The sequence below is a fragment of the Mandrillus leucophaeus genome, unplaced genomic scaffold, assembly GCF_000951045.1.
Source record: "Mandrillus leucophaeus isolate KB7577 unplaced genomic scaffold, Mleu.le_1.0 Scaffold472, whole genome shotgun sequence".
Taxonomy (NCBI): Eukaryota; Metazoa; Chordata; class Mammalia; order Primates; family Cercopithecidae; genus Mandrillus; species Mandrillus leucophaeus.
This window is the reverse complement of record NW_012105054.1, coordinates 822301-831742: the sequence shown is the minus strand read 5'-3', so window position 1 is coordinate 831742 and position 9442 is coordinate 822301.

Below are 9442 nucleotides of genomic sequence, written 5' to 3'. Positions count from 1 at the left end.
CACTACCAGACTAGTCCTATAAAGAACTGCTAAAAGGAATTTTAAATCTTGAAACAAAAGATAAATATGCACTAGAATAGAACCTCTTGAAAGCATAAAACTCACAGTCCTATGAAACAATAACATAGTGAAGAAATCAAAGTATCTGGGTAGCAATCAACAGGATGACTGAAATAGTACTTTATATCTCAATATTAATGTTAAATGTGGTCTAAATGCTGCACTTAAAAGATACAGATTGGCAGAATGGATAAAACTCACAGACGAAATGTCTTCTGTCTTCAAGAGACTCATTAACACATAAAGACTCTTATAGATTCAAGGCAAAGGGTGGAAAATATGTTACATGAAAATGGAAATAAAAAATGAGCAGGAGTTGCTATTATAACATCAGATAAAACAGATTTTAAGGCAACAACCGTAAAAATAAGAAAAAGGTCATTATATAACAATAAGAGGATTGATTTAACAACAAGATATTACAATCCTAAATATATACTCACCTAACTCTGGAACTCCCAGATTTATAAAACAATTATTACTAGACCTAAGCAAAGTGATAGGCAGCAGCACAATTATAATGAAGAACTTCAACACTCCACTGACAGCACAGACAGATGCTCAAGGCAGAAAGTCAACAAAGAGAAACACTGGACTAAATTGCACTCTAGGCAAAATAGACCTAACAGATATTTGCAGAAATTCTACCCAAGAACTGCAGAATATACATTCTTCTAATCAGAACATTAAACATTTTCCAAGATAGATTATATGACAGCCCACAAAACAAGTCTCTGTAAATTTTTTAAAAATCAAAATCATATCTTCTCAGACCACAGTGGAATAAAATGAGAAATCAACTCCAAAAAGGACCCTCAAAACTCTACAACTACATAGAAATTAAATAATTTGCCCCTGAGTGATTTTTGGGGTTAACAATGAAATCAAGACGGTAATTCAAAATTCTTCAAAATGAAAAATAGCAACATAAGTTATAAAAACCTCTGGGATACACCAAAGTGTATTAAAAGGAATGTTTATAGAATGAAATGCCTAATTCAAAAAGTCTGAAAGGTCACAAATGTGACCTTTAATTTAATTCACCACATAAAATTAAAAGCAAAAACCATATGATCATCTCAATAAATGCAGAGAAAGCATTCAGTAAGATCCAGCATCCCTTTAAGATAAAAACCCTCAACAAAATAAGCATAGAAAGAACATACCCAAAAATATTAAAAGCAATGTATGACTAACCCACAGCCAACATCATACTAACTAGGGAAAAGTTGAAGACATTTCCCCTAAGAACTGGAATAAGAAAAAAAAACCCACTTTCACCATTTCTATTCAACATAGAACCGGAAATGCTAGTTAGAGCAATCAGGCAAGGGAAAGAAATAAAAGGCATCCAAATAGGGAAAGAGGATATCTAACTGTCTAGACAACTCTAAAGATTGTCTAGAAAACCCTAAAGATTCCTCCAAAAGACCCTAGATTTGATAAATGAATTCAATAAAGTCTCAGGTTACAAAATCAATGTATACAAACCAGTAGCATGGCTATACACCAACAATGACCAATCTGAGAATGAAATCAAGGACTCAATCCTTTTTTACAATAGCTGCAAAAATGTTACATATCTCAAAATATACTTAACCAAGAAGGTTAAAGATCTCTACGAGGAGAACTATAAAACACTGCTGAGAGAAATCATAGATGACAAAAACAAATGGAAATACATCCCATGTTCATGGTATGGAAGAATCAATATCATGAAAATAACCATACTGACCAAAGCAATTTACAGATTCCATACAATTCCTATCAAAATAGCAACATCATTTTTCACAGAATTAGAAAAAGCAATTCTAAAATTCATATGGAACCAAAAAAAAGAGCCCAAATAGTCAAAGCAACCCTAAGCAAAAAAGAACAAATCTGGAGGTGTCACATTACTCAACTTCAAATAATACTACAAAAGGCTATGGTAACCAAAACAGCATGGTCCTGTTATAAAAGTAGATGCACAGACTAAAGGAACAGCATAGAGAGCTCAGAAATAAAGTCAAATATTTACAACCAACTAATCTTCAACAAAGCATACAAAAACATAAATTGGGGAAAGGACATCCTATTCAATAAATGGTGCTGGGAAAACTGGGTAGCTACATGTAGAAGAATGAAACTGGATCCCTATCTCTTGCCACATACAAAAATCAACTCAAGTTGGATTAAAGTCTTAAATCTAGACCTGAAACCATAAAAACTCTCGGAGAAAACCTAGGGAAAACTCTTCTGGACATTGATTAGTCAATGAGTTTACAACTAAGAACCCAAAAGCAAATGCAACAAGAAAAAAAAATAAATACATAAAACCTAACTAAACTAAAAAGCTTCTCTACAGCAAAAGAGATAATCATTAGTGTAAACAGACAACTAACAGAATAGGAGAAAATATTTGCAAACTATGCATCCGAAAAAGGACTAATATCCAGCATCTGCAAGGAACTCAAATCAGTAAGAAAAATGAAATCCCATCAAAAAGTGGGCAATCAACATGAATAGACACTTCTCAATAGAAGATATACAAAGAGCCAACAAACATGAAAATGTGCTCAATATCACTAATCATTAGGGACATGCAAATTAAAACCACAATGAGATACCCCCTTACCTCAGCCAGAATGGCCATTATTTAAAAATTAAAAAACAACAAATGTTGGCATGGGTGTGGTGAAAAGGGAACACTGCTGGTGGGAATATAAATCAGAACACCCTTTATGGAAAACAGTACAAAGGGTTCTCAAAGAACTAAAAGTAGGATCTACCATTTAATCCCACAATACCACTACTAGGTATGTGATATGGTTTGGCTGTGTCTCCACCCAAATCTCATCTTGAATTGTATACCCATAATTCCCATGTGTTGTGGGAGAAACCTGGAAAGAGATCATTGAATCATGGGGGTGGATTCCCCCATACTGTTTGTGTAGTAGTGAATGAGTCTCACAAGATCTGATGGTTTTATTAGGGGTTTCCACTTTTGCATCTTCCTCATTCTTTCTTTGCCTGCTGCCATCCATGTAAGATGGGACTTGCTCCTCCTTGCCTTCCCCCATGATTGTGAGGCTTCCCCACCCAAATGGAACTGAATTCCAATTAAACGTCTTTCTTTTGTAAATTGCCCAGTCTCAGGTATGTCTTTATCAGCAGCATGGAAACGGACTAATACAGTATGTATTCAAAGGAAAAGAAGTCATTATGTTAAAAAGACAGCCGCATGAATATGTTTATTGCAGCACAATTCACAATTGCAAAGATGTGGATCCAAGCTAAGTGCCCATCATCCTATGAGTGGATGAAGAAAATATGGTATATCATGGGATACTACTCAGCCATAAAAAAGAATGAAATAATATATTTTGCAGCAACTTGGATGGAATTGGAGGTCATTATTCTAAGTGAAGTAACTTAGGAATAAAAAACCAAATACTATATACATGCAGAGTGGTATAATGGACATTGGAGACTTGGTGGGAAGAGTGGGAAGGGGTATTATCAGCCGTGTGAAAATGGACTCATACAGTATTAGTATTAATACCTAATTACTCTAATATCTAATACTAATACAGTAAAAGATATTGGGTACAATGTACACTACTTGGGTGATGGGTGCACTAAAATCTCAGACTTCACCATTAAACAACTGATTCACGTAACCAAAAACCACTTGTACCTCAAAAACTATAGAAATAGAAAATGTATATTTTAAAAAATAGTTAATTAATTAAGTTGGTAATAATCCAAATTAGGTTGTTATAAATTACTGTGTTATTTGTAATCTTCAGGGCAACCACTGAGACAATGACTCAAAAAAATAATAAAACAAGGGAATTAAAATGATACACTAGAAAATATTTAACACAAAAGAAGGCAGTAACAAAGGAATAGATGAACCCAAAAGATATATGACATAAAAAAGAAAAAGCAAAATCATAAATTTATTGTATCCTAGCAACTACAATAAATGTAAATAAAGTAATCATGCCAATCAAACAGCAAAGAGTTAAAGAAAAAAATCCAACAATATGTTGTTTACAACAGGAGTCCCCATCCCCGGGCTGCAGTCTGGTAGCAGTCCGTGGACTAGTAGGAACCCGGCTGCACAGCAGGAGGTGAGCAGTGAATGACTGAACATTACCACGTACACTCCGCCTCCTGTCAGATCAATAGCGGCAATAGATTTTCAAAGGAGCACAAACCCTATTGTGAACTGCACTTGTGAGGGATCTAGGTTGTGTGCTCCTTATGAGAATCTAATGCCTGATGTCTGAGGTAGAACCGTTTTATCCCAAAATCATCCCCTCTGGCTCCTGCCTGTGGAAAAATTGTCTTCCACAAGATTAGTCCCTGGTGCCAAAAAGGATGGGACCGTTGGTCTATAAAACACAATTTAGATTCAAGACAAAAATAGGCTAAAAGTAAAAGGATGGAAAAAATATATACTCTCCACACAGTAACCACAAGACAGCTAGAATGGACATACTAAAATCAGACAAAATAGACTTTCAGACAAAAAATTTGTTGCTAGAGACAAAGAGCAAAATTTTATAATGATATAAGGGTCAATTTATCAAGAATATAGAACAATTATAAACACATATGCAGCTAACATCAGAGCCCCAGAATGAAACAAAAAGTGACAGAATTGAAGGGAAAAATAAACAGTTCAACAATAATGGCTGGAGACTTTAAAACAGCACTTTCAATAATGACTAGAACAATTAAACTGAGGTGGAGTGTGGTGGCTCACGCCTGTAATCCCAGCACTTTGGGAGGCCAAGGCAGGTGGATCACCTGGGGTCAGGAGTTTGAGATCAGCCTAGTCAACAGGGTGAAACCCCATCTCTACTAAAAATACAAAAAAATTCGCTGGGCATGGTGGGAGGCACCTGTAATCCCAGCTACTCAGGAGTCTGAGGGAGGAGTATCGCTTGAACTTGGAAGGTGGAGGTTGCAGTGAGCCGAGATTGAGCCACTGCACTCCAGCCTGGGTTACAGAACAAGACCGCATCTCTTGGGAGGGGGTGGAAGGGTGGGAGGAAGAACACCTAAACTGAAAAATAACAAAGAAATAGTTCACCTGAATAGCACTATAAACTACACCTAACAGACATCTATTTGGTCCACCAAACAACAGCAGAATACATATTATTCTCATGTGCATACAGAAATTCTCCAGGAAAGAACATGGTAGGCCGTAATAGAAGTCTCAAAAATTTAAAAGAATTGAAATCACAAAGCATTGATATGACACATAACGAAATGAAATTAGAAATCAATAATAGAAGGAAATTTGTGAAAATTTTATATATGTGGAAATAAAACAACACATCCTTAAACAACCAATGGATCAAAAAAGAAATCATAAGAAGAATTTAAAAACAGCTTGAGATGAATGAAAATTTTAAGGTGCAACATATCAAAATATATAAGCTGTAGCTAAAAAAGTACTGAGAGAGAAATTTATGGTTCTAAAAGCTTATACGGAAAAACAAGACAATCTCACATCAATAACCTACCTTTCCATTATAAGAAACTAGAAAAAAAAAGTTAACTAAACACAAAACAAGGAGTAAGAAAATAATACAGATTAGAACCTAAATAAATGAAATAGAGAATAGAAAATATTAATAATCAAGAAAGCCAACAAAACCAAGTGTTGATTCTTTGAAAATATCAACAAATTTAATAAGCCTTTAGCCAGACTGACCAAGAATAAAAGAGAGAAGACTCAAATCACTAAAATCATGAGTGAAAAAGGGAACATTATTATTAACAACAAAAAATTAAAATAAGAATTTTAAGGGACTATTGTGAACAATTATATAACAACATTTTAGATTACCTATCTGAATAAACAAATTTCTAGAAAGACACAAACTACCAAAACTGAGTGAAGGAGAAATGAAAAATCTGAAAAGACCTATAAAAAGTAAGGAGGTTAAATTAGCAATAAAATAATAATAATAATAATAAACTTCTCACAAGGAAAAACCCAAGCCCAAATGGCTTCAGTGGTGAATTTTACAAACATTTAAATAATTAATGCAAAATACATCACAATTCTTGGAAAAAAATCCAGAATAAATAAATCTTACAACTCAAAAATAAAAGGCAAATAATGCAACTTAAAAATGGGCAAAGGATTTGAATAGAAATTTTTCCATCAAATAATTAATAAGCACGTGAAAACTGTCCAACACATTTTTTAATCATCAGTGAAATGAACATCAAAATCACAGAAAATATTACTTGACTAGTTTACTAGACAGGCTCTCTCAAAGAAGGCAAAAACAAATGTTGGTAAAGATCTAGAAAAGTTGGAACCCATATAAACTGCTGGTGAGATTATAAAATGATACAGCCTGTTTGGGAAATAGCTTCATTATTACTCACAAAGTTAAATATAGAGTTACCATATGGCCTAGTAATTCAACTCTTAGCTATATCCCAAAGTAACTGAAAACAATGTTCATGCAAAAACTTGTTACATGGCTGCAAATAGCAGTATTATTCATAATAGTTAATTATTGGAACTGACAACATTTTGTCAAGTGATCAACAAAAAGTGGCACATCCATTCAATGGAATATTATTCAGCCATAAAAATAAATAAAGTATGTTTACATACTTCAATATTATTGAACCTTGAAAGCATTATGCTAAGTAAAAGAAGCTAGATACAAAGGCCACATATTATATAATTCTATTTATATGAAATAGCCAGAATAGGCAAAACCATAAACATAAAAATTAGATTAGTGGTTGCCAGGGCTGAGGTCAGGAAGGAATTGGAGTGACAAAGTGACAACTAATGATATGGAGTATCTTTGGTGGATGATGAAAATGTTCTCGAATTCAATGGAAGTGGTGGTTGCACAACTTTGTAAACATACTAAAAACCACAAACTGTATACTATCAAAGGGTGATTTTTATGGTATATGAATAAAACCTCAATTTTAAAAAATTAGACAGACTGCCAAAATTATAAACACATGAAAATACCTGAAGCTAGTGAGAAGAATCAACAAATAGATAATTTGAGCATAAATCTATTCCAGATGAAATTAGCCATGTTTTCTATATTCTCTTCTATTCACTTATCAGTCAGAGAAAGACTTTAAAATTAGAGTTTTGGGTCCATTCCAAGATGGCCAAATAGGAACTGCTCTGTTCTGCAGCTCCCAGCATGATCAATGCAGAAGATGGATGATTTCTGCATTTCCAACTGAGGTACCTGGTTCATCTCATTGGGACTGGTTGGACAGTGGGTGCAGCCCACGGAGGGCAAGCCAAAGCAGAGCTTTGGGAAGCACAAGGGGTCAGGGGATTTCCCTTTCCAAGGGAAGCTGTGACAGACTATACCTGGAAAAACAGGACACCTCTGCCCAAATACTGCACTTTTCCCACAGCTTTAGCAACTGGCAGATCAGGAGATTCTCTCCCATGCCTGGCTCGGTGGGTCCCACGCCCACGGAGCCTTGCTTACTGCTAGCACAACAGTCTGAGATCAACCTGTGAGACTGCAGCTTGGCAGGAGGGAGGGGCGTCCACCATTGCTGAGGCTTGAGTAGGTAAACAAAGAGGCCAGGAAGCTCAAAATGGGTGGAGCCCACCACAGTTCAGCAAGGCCTACTGCCTCCATAGACCGCACCTCTGTGGGCAGGGCATAGCTGAACAAAAGGCAGCAGAAACTTCTGCAGATTAAACATCCCTGTCTGACAGCACTGAAGAGAGCAGTGATTCTCCAAGCATGGCGTTTGAGCTCTGAGAAAGGACACACTGCCTCCTTAAGTGGGTACCTGACTCCCATGTAGCCTAACTGGGAGACACCTCCCAGTAGGAGCTGAAAGACACCTCATACAGGCAGGTGCCCCTCTGGGATGAAGCTTCCAGAGGAAGGATCAGGCAATCATATTTGCTGTTCTGCAGCCTCAGCTGGTGATACCCAGGGAAATAGGGTCTGGAGTGGACCTCCAGCAAGTTTCAACAGATCTGCAGCTGAGGGACCTGACTGTTAGAAGAAAAACTAACAAATGGAAAGGAATAGCATCAACATCAACAAAAAGGACATCCACACAAAAACCTCATCTGTAGGTCACCAACACCAAAGACCAAAGGTAGATAAAACCACAAAGATGGTGAGAAACCAGAGCAGAAAACCTGAAAATTCTAAAAACCAGAGCACCTCTTCTCCTCCAAAGGATCACAGCTCCTCACCAGCAATGAAACAAAGCTGGAAAGACAATGACTTTGATGAGTTGAGAGAAGTAGGCTTCAGAAGGTTGGTAATAACAAACTGCTCCAAGCTAAAGGAACATGTTCTAACCCATCACAAGGAAACCAAAAACCTTGAAAAAATGTTAGATGAATGGCTAACTAGAATAAACAGTGTAGAGAAGACCTTAAATGACCTGATGGAGCTGAAAACCATGGCACGAGAACTTCATGATATATGCACAAGCTTCAGTAGCAGATTTGGTCAAGTGGAAGAAAGGATATCAGTGATTGAAGATCAAATTAATGAAATAAAGCAAAAAGATAAGTTTAGACAAACAAGAGTAAAAAGAAATGAACAAAGCCTCCAAGAAATATGAGACTATGTGAAAAGACCAAATCTACATTTGATTGGTGTACCTGAAAGTGACAAGGAGAATGGGACCAAGTTGGAAAACACTCTTCAGTATATTATCCAGGAGAACTTCCCCAACCTAGCAAGGCAGGCCAACATTCAAATTCAGGAAATACAGAGAATACCACAAAGATATTCCTTGAGAAGATCAACCCAAGACACATAATTGTCAGATTCACCAAGGTTGAAATGAAGGAAAAAATGTTAAGGGCAGCCAGAGAGAAAGGTCGAGTTACCCACAAAGGGAAGCCAATAAGACTAACAGCGGATCTCTCAGCAGAAACCCTACAAGCCAGAAGAGAATGGGGGCCAATATTCAACATTCTTAAAGAAAAAAATTTTCAACCCAGAAATTCATATCGAGCCAAACTAGGCTTCCTAAGTGAAGCAGAAATAAAATCCTTTACAGACAAGCAAATGCTGAGAAATTTTGTCACCACCAGGCCTGCCTTACAAGAGCTGCTGAAGGAAGCACTAAACATGGAAAGGAACAACCAGTACCAGCCACTGCAAAAACATGCCAAATTGTAAAGACCATAGATGCCAGGAAGAAACTGCATCCATTAACAGGCAAAATAACCAGCGAACATCATAGTGACAGGATCAAATTCACACACAACGATATTAACCTTAAATGTAAATGTGCCAAATGCCCCAATTAAAAGACACAGCCTGGAAAATTGCATCAGGAATCAAGATCCATCAATGTGCTGTATTCAGGAGACCCATCTCATGTGTAGAGA